Below are 16,625 nucleotides of genomic sequence, written 5' to 3'. Positions count from 1 at the left end.
TAATCATTCAGCAAAAAGAAAATGATTGTTGAAGCTCAAAATTCATTGTTTCTGTTGTTGAACAAGAAATAGGTGTCCGTTGATTACATGGTCAGAAAATAAACAAATTGGGTATCATTCGATCCCTACTTTTAGATAAACATCACAGAAGGACCAAGCTCAGAATCTCCCTTTAAGCCACAGCTAAATATACCGAAAACATCATATGACCAAGTATTCAGTTAGACCTGAGTTGTATGTGGATATCTGTTGATCTTGCAAAATTCAAACTGCCTATACAAACTGGGTTGCGGAAGGGATAAATGTAGAAAATCTATCTGAGTAAACATTTCAAAATACAGGTTTTATTTATGTAGGGATAAAAAGAAAATAAATTCCAAGTGTGGTTTACTTAACAACCTTTGACTATTTGCCTATCAATACTATCTCAAACCCATAGCCACTGAAAAAAATAACATTTTCATGATTAAATAAATAACATTTACACTTAAAATTTATAATCACTATAATGACAGCACTGAATATCAACACTACAATTCACCAAGAATTTTTAGAGTTCTAACGCATTTCTACCTTCTCTAAAGATTGTTTAATTCTTGCTCTATCTCTAGGAGGCATTTTCATACTTGTCTAGTCTACCACTCATGGTTTAGGAATTTAATCCAAAAGTATACTAATTTCTTGGCAACTCTGTCAGAAAATTCAACTTACTTATGAGACCAAATCAACTCAGATACAATTTTGCTTTATTATCTAGTTCTACTGGATGCCTGCAAAAGCTTTATTAAATCAATAGTATAAAGCAGAGATCATATTCTTTTTTGTTATTAAAGATCCAATTATTTGTCACTGAGACTAGATTTTAAATTTAATTTTAATTAAATATTAATTTTAATATTCACATGTAGTAGATGACCATATTGGAAAATTATTACTTGGTAAAAATTTCAAGCCACATACACAAAGCTACATACAATAATCTGATAACAACATTATACAAATGTTCAGATAAAATTTACTGTGACACCAAGTTATTAATGTCAACTGATTTGGTATGTTTTCTGCTTCGTAGCTCTTTGCCAAAGTTGTTTATATTTTTGACAATCTTACTCCTCAACATCGTCCACCACACTTCTAAGAACACGTGGGTAAGTAAGCATTTATGCATTTTAAACATATATTTGTCAACAATTCATTCTGAGAGGGAATATGGTCTCAACTTTCATTTTCAGTGAGCTTCCACAGTTTATACTGCTCATTTATGTAGGTAATAATACAGCTTAACTTCTCAAAATTTTCACTCATTGGCCTTCATCCTCAGACTCATTTTTCTTACTAAGGTTAGCTTGGACCTATCTAAGGGTTCGAAAGGTGCAATAAAACACGTGTTATTTCACTTGACGTACTCATTCCCTGATTTCAGTGTTAGGTTCCGATGTGCATGGAGGGCTTACTTCTAACTTACCAAAGTATGCACCAAATCTCAGTAATTGCTGTAGTTGCTAATATGTATTGAAGACCTCCTGTGTGCAAGAATGGTACTAAATCCTTTCTGCGGATTATCTCACTTAATCCTCACTAGTGCTCTTGAAAGTGTGTATCATTATCCCCATGGATATCCCCTTGACTAACAGTCAACGAGGTTAAATATTCATCCAAGTACACACAGTTCGGAGACAACAGAGTTAGGAATAAAATCCAGTCTGTCTGACTTTAAAGCCCACAGACCGAAACTCTCATCCATAATAGGGAAATTTTATCTTTTATATCCATGAAACAAAAGGAGACTTGCTAAGTAACATATTTCCTTTCTCTAGAATAATAATGAAAAGTGCAGCCAGTCAGAAAATTCAACTTCAAACTTTGTTCATGTGTCTTTTTAGCCTGTTAAGATCTAGTCATTGAAAATTTGAGGGTTTTTTTTCCTGAGGGGAGGAGGCATGTATGTTTGGCATTACATAATTAGAAACTGCAAAGCCTCACTTATACAGCCAATGGTTTTAAGATATACTCAAAACTAAGTGTCCCATTAAAATTTTAACATAGGGACCATTTCTGCTATTTAGGGTTTGGGGTAAAATATTCTAATCTCATCCTTAAATAAATGTTTTTTGCTCACATGTGATGGTTGTGAAACCTTTGGCAGGTAAATCTCCTAGTTTGTCAGGTACATTCTGACTATGGTTAAAGATGGGCCCCAGTGTCTATGAAAAAGAAAATCAAGCTGTGACAATTACGACAGGGACTTTCAAGCCTTTCAGAGTTTGTGAAATCTGCCTGTGTTGTACTATGTCTATGAAACTGCAAAGTGGTGGTGTGAACTGGAAGACAATGGAGAACACGTTTTTGCCACAGGTAAATTCATATTTCAAAGAAACCTATGCATTTAAAATGGAACCTGGTGGTTTTCAAACTCTTAAGTAGTAAATGAGAACAATGCTTTCATAAAAATGATAACACTTGATCTTGCTTTATGCACAAAAGAACCTTAACAGGAATTTGCATGGAAAAGCAAAAAAAAAAAAAAAAAAAAAGGAAATTAGGGGAGAGACTATAGTGATGTGCACTCTGACTAATCCACTGAATAACCTTAAGCAAGTCTCCTACTGAAGGAAATACTAGTATATTAGTACCTACTTTTACCTGCCCATTGCAAGTTGAGTATGTAAGGGTAGAAGGCATGTTTTCATTTTTCCAAAGGCACATTAACTCTTAGGTGAATAGTCTGCATCAGCAAAATAATTGGGTAGCTAAGATACAGAAAAAGTCAATGCAGTTTTAAAATATGTGAACAGGTGAACAGATTTTCATTCTTGAGGAGGATTTAGCTGAAATGTGAATTCTAGATTTGCAGTCAGGAACTAGTCCCAAGTTTGTGTACTAAGAGTTGTTTCCTTGGGTAAATGTCTCTTACTTAGAGCTCCATGAGCTCATCTCTGGGGCAGTGCTCAACATCAGCTATGTGAAGGTAAATGTATGTCAAAGAGCCCAAACATAGAACATGCTTGATCACGTTTGGTTTTTCATTCACAGATGGTGGAAGTGAGCACTGATTTATAAAGATGTTTAGGACAGAATAATTGATCAGAGTATTAGCAAACTCATCGTCTAATAATCACATATCAGATAACTTTCTGTCAGTATTAACTTTTACCCAAGATAGGGAGGTTATCTAAAGTAAGGAGAGTAGGTTAGGTTCTGACTGATATCAACTGTCCTTTCCAAAAGTTCCTTCTGCTTTCCCACCAAACCCTTACCTAAGTATACTAAGACATCAGTTCATTCTTGATATTTAAGTCAATCCAGCGTAAGATACTTCCCAGTTTCAGGATTTCAGTGGGCAGAAGAGCCTCAGTGACATCCTAAAGGCCTGACAGAGTGATGCACCTCCCCTCCTGCCCAACACTGCTCAGAACAGGCCGATTGTGTATTGCAGTCAGTAGAGAGCTGTTCACCTGTATTTCCTAGGATTTGAGAATTTCTCCTAGTCAAAATCCCTCAGTGTTTTAGTGTACACACATGTAAAATCTCCAGATGGAAAACTAACCTCACATGATTATGTTAATCATTATTCAAGAACTGTATTTCAGCAACCCTCAAATGACTTGGCAATGGGCCGAGGAGAGCAGATATCGGAGACGAAGAAAGTATTAGATGTTTATATTAAGTTAGCCACATTTAACTTAGAGGCTTACCCATTCCAATGAAAACCAAAGCTTTGAAAATTCGAGAACACATTGTCTAACCCTAAACCACTTTTAATAAACAAGGACTTTCCACTTACCACAGAAAATCATGTTTCAGAGACCTATCATGTGTTCTCCTGTCCTCTGTAAAATGGCTTTTCTCTTCCTCCTGCTTCTACTGTCCCCACCACCCTCATAGAAGCTGAACAGTATAAACTATGCAGCTAATATTGTTAGTAACCAGAGGAGAGGGACTTTTCAAACAAATTTATTCATAATTCTAATAAGACACTACTTACTAAGTATTTAAGATGCACTGGCCAATGAGCTCATCTACACACACACACACACAGACACACACAGTCCAAAACCAGTAGAGAAGATTATCCCAGAAATACATTTATATACGTAACATATGTCAGTACACTTAATTTAATAAAATAACCAGATATGACATGTGCCAGTTTTTAATCCTTAGACAGAGATGAGGAAACTGAAGGCTTGGCAGCTAAAATTAGTTCCCCAAGTTACCCGATAGATAGTGCAGCTAGCTACTGGTGCAATAAGGTTACAGGCGCATTTCTGCCTAGCTCCCAAGTTTATAAGCTTCCCTTTCTCAGCACTGGTTGCTTACTGAGTGTCGGGTGCTGTGCTCAAGTACTGAAAGTACATCATACAGTCCTTCCTTAGTGTGGGGTGAAGGTGGGGGGACGGGTTCTAGGACCTCTGCAGATACCAAAATCCCTGGATGCTCAAGTCTCTTATATAAAGTGGCTTAGTACAGTAGGCCCTCTGCATCCGTGGTTTCTAGACCAAGTCCTTTGCCTTCAAAGAGGTCACAGTTGAGTTGGGGAAGTGCTACATTATCTTAGCATTTTCTAAGTTTATTCAGAACTTGGGACAGTGTGTCTCAAAGTGTACCCCTAGATTATCAGCATCAGCTTCCACTAGAGACTCATTAGAAATTCAAGATCTCAGACCCCATTCCAGATCTGCTGCATCAGGAACTCAGGAATCTGTATGCAACATGCCCTCCAGGTTATTTTGGTGCACACTGAAGTCTGAGTGCCTAAACCAGTGGCCTAAATAGACAGAGATTAGAGAGAAACATACAGGTTAACTTGGAGACATGGGAGAAGGCTTCCTGGAGGAACAGACACTTCAGCTGAGTGGAGGATTTCTGAATTTTTTTTTTTTCAGGCAAAATAGACAACATTAGCAAAAGCAGAGAGGAAAGAATGTCACTGTTTGACACTCCTAGAGATTAAGAGTAAGAGGCAGGAAGTGGTAGTAGATAAAGGAGATCTAGACTGAGTCTATGTGCATGCCTTATACATTGCAGGTCTTGTTTCCTACAGGGCTTGGTATAAGGGCTGTAGCAAGTAACTTCAGGGACCCACTGTGAAAAGGACCTGGAATTGATGCAAAATCTGGGTTTCCTGTTTGCCACCTGTTATAGACCTTAGGATGCTCTTAGGTAGTGTGAGGGAGATGCTTTGCTGTCCAATGCTAGGAGAGAAGGACAGATTCGGAAGGAAGTCTCAGGCTCAGGTGCTTCCAGATGGGTGTAGGAGCTCTGGGACCTAGCTAGGTTGTGACAAATTTAAGCACAGGTGACTGAGTTGGAGTAGAGAGGGAAGAAGAGGGGTTGAAGGATAAGAAAAAGTGATTTTTTTAACAGATGTTCAGGATAACATAATTCTAAATAAAACACACACACAACAATAACAATAACAAAAGCAACACAAGGGAGACTAAGATTAACCATGAAGATAGGGATGGCTATGACACAGTTACTGCAGCTAGTCAGTTCACAGACCAGGGGACAGGACACCATCTGCCCTGCACTGTCATCTAAGAGAATATCGACAATCACAGAGTCAAGCATCAGCTCTGTACACTTCCACTTAACTCCTCCCTGAGCTTCACAGAAACCTGTGATTTACAAGTTAGGGAGTATTATGTTTTAATCATCAAGCCCCTTTTATAGGGACAATCTCTGAATAGTCTACCTGTCCATTTTTTGATCAAGTGGTCAGAAGGACAAACTTCTTTGCATAAACAGTATAAACATTTTGAACGGGGAAGGATTACATTTAAAGTGAGTATTTTGTGTTAATCCCTGGGGGATCTGATTTACAGAATGAGACTGACTTCAAGAATCGGTAGTACCGAAGCAACCAAAAAAACACTGTCAAACTCTGGGGCCTCGAGTGGCTGAAGCACAGCTACAAATTTAGCATCCCCTCATTTCAAGCATTCCAAAATATTTTAGTGATTGTCTTGATAGGATTCCAGTAAAAAACAGCTGTCAAAATGTATCATATATTTGCAAACCTCCTACACAGCACTGTTACTATAATTGGTTGAGGTTTGTTTTTTTTTTTTTTTTTCATTTGACTTTAAAAAGGTTGTGGAAAGCATAATTCAGGTTTGGTCAAACTTTTATTAATGTTCACAGGAGGACTATAGTCCATAATTAGAGTTCAGTTTTTAAGTATTTCGTATTTGAAAAGTAAGCAAGCACAGAGGTGGCGATTTTTCTTTATAGCTTCAGTAATCTGAAAGTCAAACCCTCTTGGACAGTAGTATGCACACACTACTGAAATCACCACTTTTTAATCTCATGTATCTGCTCCATCAAACAGCCAAAGTAATTTGGTCAGCAGTGTTTCCATTGGTTTTAATATATCCTTCCCTACCTCCTTTCCACTCCAAACTATGACTTAATTGCACTAGGGTTATTCTTTTAAAGCCATGACATTAAAATAGCCTGAAGTACTGCAGTTCTTTCTGCAGAAACCATAGTCCACTAAACAGAGGGCCTATTTCACCAGCCACACGTCTATCACGAGCGTCTCAGAATTCAGGGTAACTAGTTTACTGGTTAAATCAGGGCCAAAGACAATAGCAATTCCAGATTGCAAAGTTTTTAGAAATATGTGGAGGTCCTTTTTGACATTGAAACAAAACAAAAAACCCCTTAAAACTTACAAGGATTTTTTTTTTCATTATTCTGTTCTGCTTGGCCCTGAACATTGACTTTTATTGCCAGACTCAAGAAGGGTACCTCAAAAATATTATTTCAGTGCTCTGAATTACTTTAACTGTGTTTTGAAACAAGGAAGTTTCCTATATTGATGAAACCAATTATAGACTCTTCCAGTTACCATTACACTGTGGAAAATATTAACTCCAGTAATCACTGGGAAAAATATCTACTCATATGGCTTCAATAGGCAGCCCAATCGGCCTCATAGATCAGAACTGCTATCCTGACCTCTTGTGCTCCATGCAGTCTAGTGATTCTTAATCCCCACAGACATTGCTGTCATCGTTATCCAAAACAAGTTTATTTACGTAAGTCCCATAATTCCATATTTTCACTTTAATAAACGTTTGCGGTATTTAATGCATTAGCAGAGCAGAGAGTTGCCGAGCTGATCAGAATATGGATTGAAATTTTGGCCATGGAAATGGAGAGAAAAGAGTGGTCCTAGAGATGCTCTGCAAGAAAAATTCTAGACATGATGGGAAAGACAGAACCTTAGCTCAAGGACAGTGCTTACTGGGATACCATTGGTAGAGGTGAGAAAGTAGGGTGCCATATACAGATATCCATGAAACTACAACTGTATGTTTTCAGCCGGGAACTTTTAACACATATAAAATAAGAATCTCAGGTTAAAATAAATAAGTAAATCAATAAAGACAAGCTAAAGATGAAATGCTAAAGCCACAACAACAACAAGGAAAATATTTAAAAGAATTTCCTTGTCATTAGGATATTCACAAAAAATTTCTCACTGAAAAAGGATATTGAAATTTGGTAGAATGTATCAGTCAATCTGATTCTGTTAAAGTATTTTTAAAATAAAATTAGTTGATACAACTTATCTTCTTTATCAGTCAAAGCATTTACCTGTTCTGTAATACGGAACACATCATGTGAACAGCAGAGCATAAAGGCATTTAAACAGTTATTAGAAACTCTTGACTATATGAACTGGGTGAAACCTTCTAAATATACTGTTGGTCTAAAAAAAATTAACATGAAAAGATAATGAAAGGCAGGTTATTTAAATCAAGATGAAAAGAAGGAATAAGGATGAAATATTAATCATTCAGAATATTTTGGTGAGCTAAAATGTTTTGGAAAATCCCCTAAAAATGTGCCCGACATAGGGTTCATTTTTCACTTTACTTACAATGTGCTTCTTTCTAGGTAAGTTATTTACTAATGAAAAGTGCAGGGATGTTGGGCTTGTACTTCTCTGCAGTTCTGTGGAACTTCTTTGTCTGTTTCTGCCTGGCTGCATCCCTGGAAGGTTGACCCTGAGATGTGCACTCAAGGCACTTCTACATCCTGGTGTCTGATTGGGTTTGGTCAATGGAAATGCCAGAGAAGTTGTTTCAAATGCCTTAATATACATGAAATCTCTGAGATTTTGCAAGGATATACTGTTTTAAGCCTTACTAATATTTGCTGTAGTTTTAAAACAAAGACATGTTTCAATATTAAAGTGATAGAGACAAACATTAAGTTTTATATTCTATGGTTTTACATCCATTTATGAAGGAAAATGAGTTACTGAATACATGCTAATTAAGTAATAAAGGACAACTTTTACTGAAACAGTTAACTAAAGAGCATCACATTGTAGTTAAGGGAGCAGGTTCTGGAATAAGACTGGCTAAGTCCCAAATTATGTTCTATCACTTAATAGCTACGTGACATTGTATAAATTACTTAAATATTCCAAGTATTAATTTCCTCATCTTTAAAACAGAGATAATAATATACGTGGTGTGCTTAGTGTACTCCAAGATGGTCCCTGTCTCCTGGTATTTTCGTCCTTCTATAGTCCACTCCTGCATCAAAAAGGGATAACTTGTGTAAACAATAGAATGGTATATAAGTGGTATAGTGTCACTTCCAATACTCAGTCATGAAAGACATTGAAGTTGCTGTCTCTATCAGATCATTTACTCTTCTATCTTGAAAGTGGATTCTCCAGCCCCAGTCAAGCCTTCAGGTATCTGTAATCCCAAATGACATGGAACTGTAGCCTCATGAGAGACCATTCAAATAAAGTGCTCCCAAACTCCTAACTTACATAGAGACTATGAAACAATAAATGTTAAGCTTTGGTGTAATTTGTTATACCACAATAGGTAATGAATACACTCTGCCTGATAAGGTTGTAAGGATTAAATAAGATAATTATCTGAAGCCAATAGAATAGTATTTAGAATATAATGAGTACACAGATGAGTTAGTTATATTCCCAAGCACCACTGTCCTTTAGGAACTGAGATATCTATCACCTATCTATTACCTATCTATCTATCTAACTATATCCAAGTTCATATATATATATATAAAAATGTGTGTTGTCTCATTTAAACTTCATATGGTTAGTGTCAGAAGACCTAACTCAGACTGGCTTAAGCTGAACTCCCCCTGCAAAATAAGGAATTTTTTGGTTCAAGTAACTAAAAGTACAGGGTGAGAGCTCATTTCACAAACTGCTAGATTCAGGGTCTTGAATGACTTCTGTCCGGTCTCTATCCCTGGGCTTTGCCTTCCTCTCATGTTATTTTAGTTCTCAAACTCTTCACAGCAAGCTAGCTCCCTGCAGCTTCAGCCTTATGTTCCAGTCCAGTGGGAAAGAAAATGCCTTTCTCCCAAAAAAATCCCAGAAAAATTTTCTTTGTATCACTTTTGCTCTAACTGGACAATATCAGTGTCTCTGACCCAGTAACAGAGCCCGGGGAAGGAAGGCATAATTGGCCAGGTTAAATTACAATGTTCCGCTAATGAACACAAGCTAAAAGTGGAGGGGAGGGGACTACTAGAGGAAAACTAGGGTACTAGGGTCTCATGATTAGAAGGGTAAAAGGGATCCTGGGCAAAAATAATAGATGTCCCCCATGCCTCACAACAGTTAGAGTAGATTATATTATTATCACATTCCACAGAGGACAGTAAAGCCCAGCACTTGAGACGCTTGCCTGGAATTGCACAGCTACACCTGGAAGGGCCAGTAAGATGCCAGAACCCATGTGATATGCCACATTCTTATATTATCTGTCTAAGTGATCCTATGAATTACAATTTTATTGTGGCTTGGTAATTTGAGTTATTCAGACACTATATCTGTTCCACTTCTTCTCTTCTAAATTAGAATCCTGTATAATCTGGTCGATTTCTTCACTTATTCTATCTACTCAGCTACAAAACCTAAGTGAGTCATGGGCTGGACTGTAGAAAATCAATGTTCAATTTTGTTAACTAAACCTACCCTTATAGTTACTGGATGAACAACAAGTCTTAAGAATTTCCCACTCAGGCTTTGCAAATAAGTCTTATTCTAGTTTCCAGTGGATTAGATAGAGGGCTGTGACAGGCAAGTTTTTGTTGGCTATCCTTTCTGCTCTTAATGGAATCTAGCCCTTGAAGATTAAATAAAAAACAATCTAAAGTTCTAGAATACTGTACAAAGATATAGGTGCTCACCTATTTCTCTCCATTTAATATATCAGTATTTAATATAGCTCTTTTATTTGACATTAACTCTCATCCCAGGATCTTTCGAAGTACCACTTTAAAATGGCTAGTGATCATCAAAACCACTCTGTTAAGTTTTTCAGGATCAACAATATTGATAAAATAGTTCTGTTGATGATGAAATAATTTCCCTCTATGCCACCTTCCCAGAAACAATGAAAATGGTATGATGTTCCCCCTAGAACAGTATTCTTTAAACTACTCATGAGCAATAGCAGATACCTGGAGGTATCTGAATTTTCTTCTTCCCTTCCTCAGTATCTCACACTAGGACTTCTTGAACTTGATTAAATATAAATCTCCTTTAAAGAAAGCAATGTGGTATGATAATGTTATCTAAATAAAAAAGTATATAATTATGTATGTGATAATTACATGATACAGATTTTGTATAAATTTCTTACAACAGAAAGTTGTCACAAACAATCAGCATAAGCCTGAAAATAAATAAGTTTGGGGTCTAATTCATAGGTATAAGCTTATAGGCATAGGCTTAGGAAAAGAATCAACTTCACCCTTTTTTCCTTAAATTTTTATTTTATACAAACTGTGTATCTATTTCTACCATGAACATAGACTGCATGTATTTAGTCTCTGACGTCATTCACAGGCTTAGGTATTATTTTTATAAATGTTTCTTTTCATGATTCAGTTGTATAGGAATATAGGCCAAACTATTTGCATTTTCATTAGCATAAGTTGTTAGGAATAACGCTATGCATTTTTTCTAACTAAAAAATTTGTAGCAATACATATGAATGGGATTATTGGTTTTACATGAACTATGAGGTCAGTAAGAATCATTTGCTTGTTTCTAAGGTTGCCCAGAATTTAAGTGATGTTTCCCTTTAACACTGAGTACATCATACAATTTCTATACTCTAAGCCATGATGTTGCAAACATTTCAGTTATTCATCTAAAAAAAAAATGTCTGGGTAGGCCTTATATGTAGTACACTCTGCTAACTGCTATGGGAATGCAAAGACGTACTTTGCCTAAGATTATATAGTGGAAAACATGGGATTCTGAGAAAGTGGCATTGCCATTCAAGAGCTTGCAATGGCACAAAGTGACTATCAACAGCAATAAATCCCAAAACAAGGAAACATTTTATTAATGCCAGAAGGATGCCTTGGTGCAGGCAATAGCAGCCAAAGAGATGCTGGTGAGGAAAACAAGGCAGTGTCTTAAAAAACCCTTTAGAGTTGGTTTGGAGAATAAATAGGAATTCAAAAGTGGAGAGGAGGGTGGACAATATTCCAGGTAAGGATAAAAAGTATGAGTCAAAGCAAAAAATGAACAACCATAGCAACACAAATGGAAGCATAAGGAAGAGGAGAGAAAAATCCAGTGGGGTGGGACAAATTGTAAGAAATATTGTAGAGGTGGAGTAAATACAAGTAGAGGTGCTTTTAAGCTGTGTTCCACAGATCCTAAAGCCCTTAGTCAATGGGATTCTGGAGACTTTTTTTCAATACCTATTATGAACTGGGATTTCTCATATGCTTTCTTCAAAGAAGAGTCCAACTCTTCCTCTTTGAAGAGTACAGAGATACATACATTCATATTGATAGCCAAAGATTGAGAAGAATCTGTAGTGCTGGGTAGGGGAGTGACAAGGTGAAGATTTGGAAAATGATGAGCCAGTTGGATGAAAAGAAGACTAGGTTTCATTGTGGGGACTGAGAGTAGAGGCAGGGCTGGGAGAGACCAGAGGAAATAAAAAAGGCTAAGGTCTGTTTCAACATATATATGAACAGTGTCTGAATACCCTAATTTATTATCCTGAGGAATTTGGGTACGTAATGGGAGGGTCTGGACCTATCTGTGGTGACATGGAGAAGGAATAATAGATTCAAAGGGAAAGAAGGCAAATAATACTGTGCTAGACAGCTGAATTGCCTGATCTCATTCAATCTTCATGCTGCTTCAGTAAAGTGGGATAGACAGAGAGCAGCGTGCTGGCCAGGCTGTGATCTGAAGTTAGAGTCACAAGAAATGGCTTTTCTGTGGTAGAACTAGGTAATGTAAGGAAATAGAGATGTTGACTCAAGAAATTCTATTAGTACCCATTTAGAAAATATGGAAGATCTGAAAAAATGAATTAATTTGTCAGGGCATTCGGTGTTGATATTAAGGGCACAGACACTGGATCCACTTGCCTGGCTCCAGTCTCAGCTTTGCTCCTGGTTTGCTATGTGACACGGAGTGAAGTACTTAAACTTACTGTGCCTCAGTTTTTTCATCTTTAGAAAGGAGGTAATAAATAGTTCCTGCTTTCTAAGCTTGTTCTGAGTATTAAGTGAATTAATACATGTAAGATGCTTAGAACACTGTTGGACATATATTAAATATTATGTGCTAGCTATTATTTTTATGCTAGTTCAGTTAAGACATGGTATCTGCACAAAAGCATACAAGTACAAATGTGTGGGATAACCTACACATATATCAAAATTGCATCAGGCCAAATACAAATACCAAATGAATACAAGTAAAATTGGGGAAAGCTGGCTAAGACTGATGGGTTGTATCAATGTCAAGATACTGGTTGTGATACTGTACTAGAATTTGTAGGATGTCAGCACTGGGGAAAACTATGCAAAAGATATTATTTCTTCCAATTGCACGTGAAGCGCAATTACTCAAAAAGTTTAGTTTTAAAAAGGTATGGGTTGTTCTCTGTCCCTTTACAAATCTGTGGAAGAAATGGCTGTGTTGCAGTGACTGGTTTATGTGAACAGGAGGATTTCATGTAATATGCAAAGAAGAATCATCCATTATGGGCTTAAAAGCAGTTTTCACCAGCAGTGTGTGAAGAAAAGGAGTAGAAACTCAGTAGGAGGAGGAGGGGATATAGTAAATCAGTAATTTTCTATCAAAAAATAATAATTTTTAGCTTAACTGGCAGTGAAGCCTGAAAAATGGAGAAAGGATTCCACAATCCTAAGGCTGTCACAGGAACTTGTTTAATTTGTTCACTGAAAAATAATGTCCAGATGAGGGATCAGCAAAGGCTGGAACCCAGATCTCAAACAAGTGAACTTCAGTAGGACCTCTTCCTAATTCACATAAAGGAGCTCAAAGGGCCAGTGCAGGTAGACAGTAAGACTTGTTCCTCTCCATACTGGTATATAAAGCACATTCTGTACGGGTGGTTTGTAAATATCTGTTGCACTTTAGCTAGGAAGTCTTGAACCAGTGTCTACAGCACAAATTTGAAAGAAAGAAGAAAGTTTTTAAAAATGATTTTGAGTCTCTATAAAAAAACTGAAACTTCAGAATCTAGAATTGTTGCTTTGACTTTTCGAGTTTCTGAGGAAATACCTGGGACTTAGGTATAATAAAATAATTCTACAGATATCCTTTTTAAAATATGGACTGTAAGCTCATTTTGTCCAACTTAAATAGCTAAAAGCAATTTTTTTTCTCTTTTAAAAATTTTGGCTTTTTTATTATAGAAATGTTCGAAAACACAAATGGAGATACAATAGTATAAGAGATTTCCTGTATCCATCAACCAGCTTCAAAAATTGTCAACATGGCAAATCTTATCCATGCAGCTACTGAATTATATATTAAAGGAAATCATGAATATTATATTATTATCTGTGTGTAGTTTAGTATGCATCTCTAAGAGTTAAGGGCTTTAAAAAACATATTCAGAATAGGATTATCACACCTAAAATTCCCCAACTGTTTCGTAAATATTTTTTTAGAGTTTATTGAAATCAGGACAAATGCAAAGTTCCAACACTGCATTTGATCAACATGCATTTCAAGATAAAATTTCACCTCCTCCTCTCCTCCCCTCTTCGTTTCCTCCTCCTCTGCCTACCTTTGTCCTCTCCTCTTCCCTTCCTCTCCCTCTCCTCCTCCTTCTGTCTGTTTGATGAAGAAACCAGGTCATATGCTAGAATTTTCGACATTCTGGATTTGGCCAATTCTATGCCTGATGACATTTAACATGTTCTTCCATATTCTTGTAGCTTTTGTAGTTATATTTAGAATTTTGATCAGATTTATCTGGTTTCCATAGTTTCTTACTAACAGATGTCAGTCACTGCAGCCTCATTGAGAGAACTGTGCCTTTTTTTCTCTCTTTCTCCAGTTGTTTTTACAATTATTCTCTTTGTCTTAGGTTTTCAGAAGATTTATTATGGGATACATAGTTGTGGCTTTGTTTCATTCATCCTCTTTAGGATTAATAAGTTTTCATTTATTTATAAAGACTTGATATCTTTAGTTTATTATTTTTGAAAACTAGTATCTCTTCAGCTTGTTATGTTTTCACCTTGTTATTTTTTCACCTTATTATCTCTCTTGACTACATTAGAACCCCTGTATATAACCAAAGAAACAAAAACACTAATTCGAAAAGACACATGCACCACAATGTTCACAGCAGCATTATTTATAATAGCCAAAATATGGAAGCAACCTAAGTGTCCATCAGCAGATAAGGAAGATGTGTTTTATTCAACACACAATGGAATACTACTCAGCCATAAAAATAATGAGTCTTGCCATTTGCAGTGACATGGGTGGACTTGGAGGGCGTTATGCTAAGTGAAATAAGTCAGACAGAGAAAGACACATACAGTGTATCACCTATATGTGGAATTTAAAAAATACAACAAACTAGTGAATATAACAAAAAAGAAGCAGACTCACAGATACAGAAAAAAACTAGTGGTTACCAGTGGGAAGGGATGGGGGTGGGCAATATAGGGGTGGGGGAGTGGGAGGTACAAACTACTGGATACAAGATAGGATCAAGGCTGTATTGTACAATCTGGGGAGTATAGCCAATATTTTGGAATAACTGTGAATGGAAAGTAACCTTTAAAAGCGTATAAAAATAAAAAATTAATAAAAAATTCAATAACAACAATAAAAGAATCCGTATGACAGTTACATTAGGTTCTTCAACTCTTACATTCCTTTATATACCTTCCATCTTTCTTTCTTTCACTGCTTTAGTCTAGAGAGCTTTTATCTGCTGCTAAACATGTCTATTGTGTTCTTAATTTCATTAATTGTATTTTTCACTTTTAGAATTTTCAATTTTTGCATATACTGTGGGTTCTGTGGGAAGTTACCAATATTGTCATTTATTATCTCAAATATATTAATTAGTTATTTTAAAGTCTTTACCTGGTAACTTCACTGCCTTGACCCTTTTAGGCTTTCTATTATTTGTTTTCCTCTCTCGCTTTTATGTCACTTGTCCTTGCCTGCTGACATTCTGATAGTTATTGATTAAATGTCAGACACTGAGTATGAAAAACTGAAGGAGTTTTGGATAAAGTTATGTTCTTCCAGAAAAGATCTACTTCTCTTCAGGTTGTCAGTAAAAGTGGTATAAATCAAGGACTGTCATCTAATCAAGGACTGAGGGATTAAGACTGGGTGTTAGCTTTGGTGGAGTCTGTCTAATTTGAGTTTCCCTTTATTCACAGAGCATAGCCTTTCAGAGGTCTCACTAAAAAACATGTTTTCCAGCGCTCTTTCTCACTGGCAGCCCTTGTCCTTTTGGTTCTGTGAGAGAGATGTAAATTCTGCTTTACATGGTAGACAGTCTCTGATAAAACCACGCCACGCCACCACTGCACAGCAGGCCCGATCTGGCCCTCAGGGAGTAGTTTGCTGCTCCCTGCTTTAGGTTGTCACTTTCTGCATCACCTCAATGCTGTGCCTGAAATTTGGCTAATATTCCTTTGGGGAAAATGGCAGAGAAAGATGAGTCACCTAAATTTCTTTCTGGAATGTGGGGCCCTCAAATGCTGGCTGCTATAGTTGCTCCCTAATTAATTATATTAAAAAAAAATTTTGGGGGGGGTAGGTAATTAGGGTTTTTAAATTAATTAATTCATTAATTTTTAAATGGAAGTACTGGGGATTGAACCCAGGACCTCATGCATACAAAGCACACACTCTACCACTGAGCTATCTCCTCCCCCCTTAAAACATTATATTCATTTATTTATCATTTTTAACCCTGCCTTTATACTTATACTCAGTGGAAGGGATGGCCTGATACAGATTATTCCACAGTAGCCAGAAATAGAAGTTTCATCTACATATCACTCTTCTTTTTGATTAGGAAACTGTCTTCCACACAGCTGCTGTATTCTTTAAGAGCTTCCTTGATTTCTAGCATATCAGAATATTCTAGGTTTATCTCCTATATCTGGAAGAAGGCAGATGATGCAATCTTGATAGGTTGGCTTTACTTGAAAATAAAAGACATGAAGTAGGAGATAAAAAATAAGAAATACTTTTTTAATTAGGGGGAAAGGAGAGGGAAGCAGGGAGCTATTCAGATAAAGTGAACAGCAAATTAAAAGTCTTGAAATGGGAGTGT

The 16,625-nt window shown here is 36.6% G+C and overlaps 1 protein-coding gene and 1 non-coding gene across 4 annotated transcripts in view; both read right to left on the bottom strand.

Moving 5' to 3' along the window:
• CFAP299 (cilia and flagella associated protein 299) overlaps positions 1-16,625 on the bottom strand; it is a 494,558-nt gene that overhangs the window by 128,381 nt on the left and 349,552 nt on the right. The gene's annotated exons all lie outside the window — the stretch shown is intronic.
• On the bottom strand, positions 16,146-16,218 carry TRNAT-UGU (transfer RNA threonine (anticodon UGU)). Its single transcript has one exon. It is a non-coding gene; the product is annotated as a tRNA-Thr (tRNA).

Source organism: Camelus bactrianus, chromosome 2 (genome assembly GCF_048773025.1).
Source record: "Camelus bactrianus isolate YW-2024 breed Bactrian camel chromosome 2, ASM4877302v1, whole genome shotgun sequence".
Lineage (NCBI taxonomy): Eukaryota > Metazoa > Chordata > Mammalia > Artiodactyla > Camelidae > Camelus > Camelus bactrianus.
This window is presented reverse-complemented; position numbering and strand designations above follow the sequence as displayed.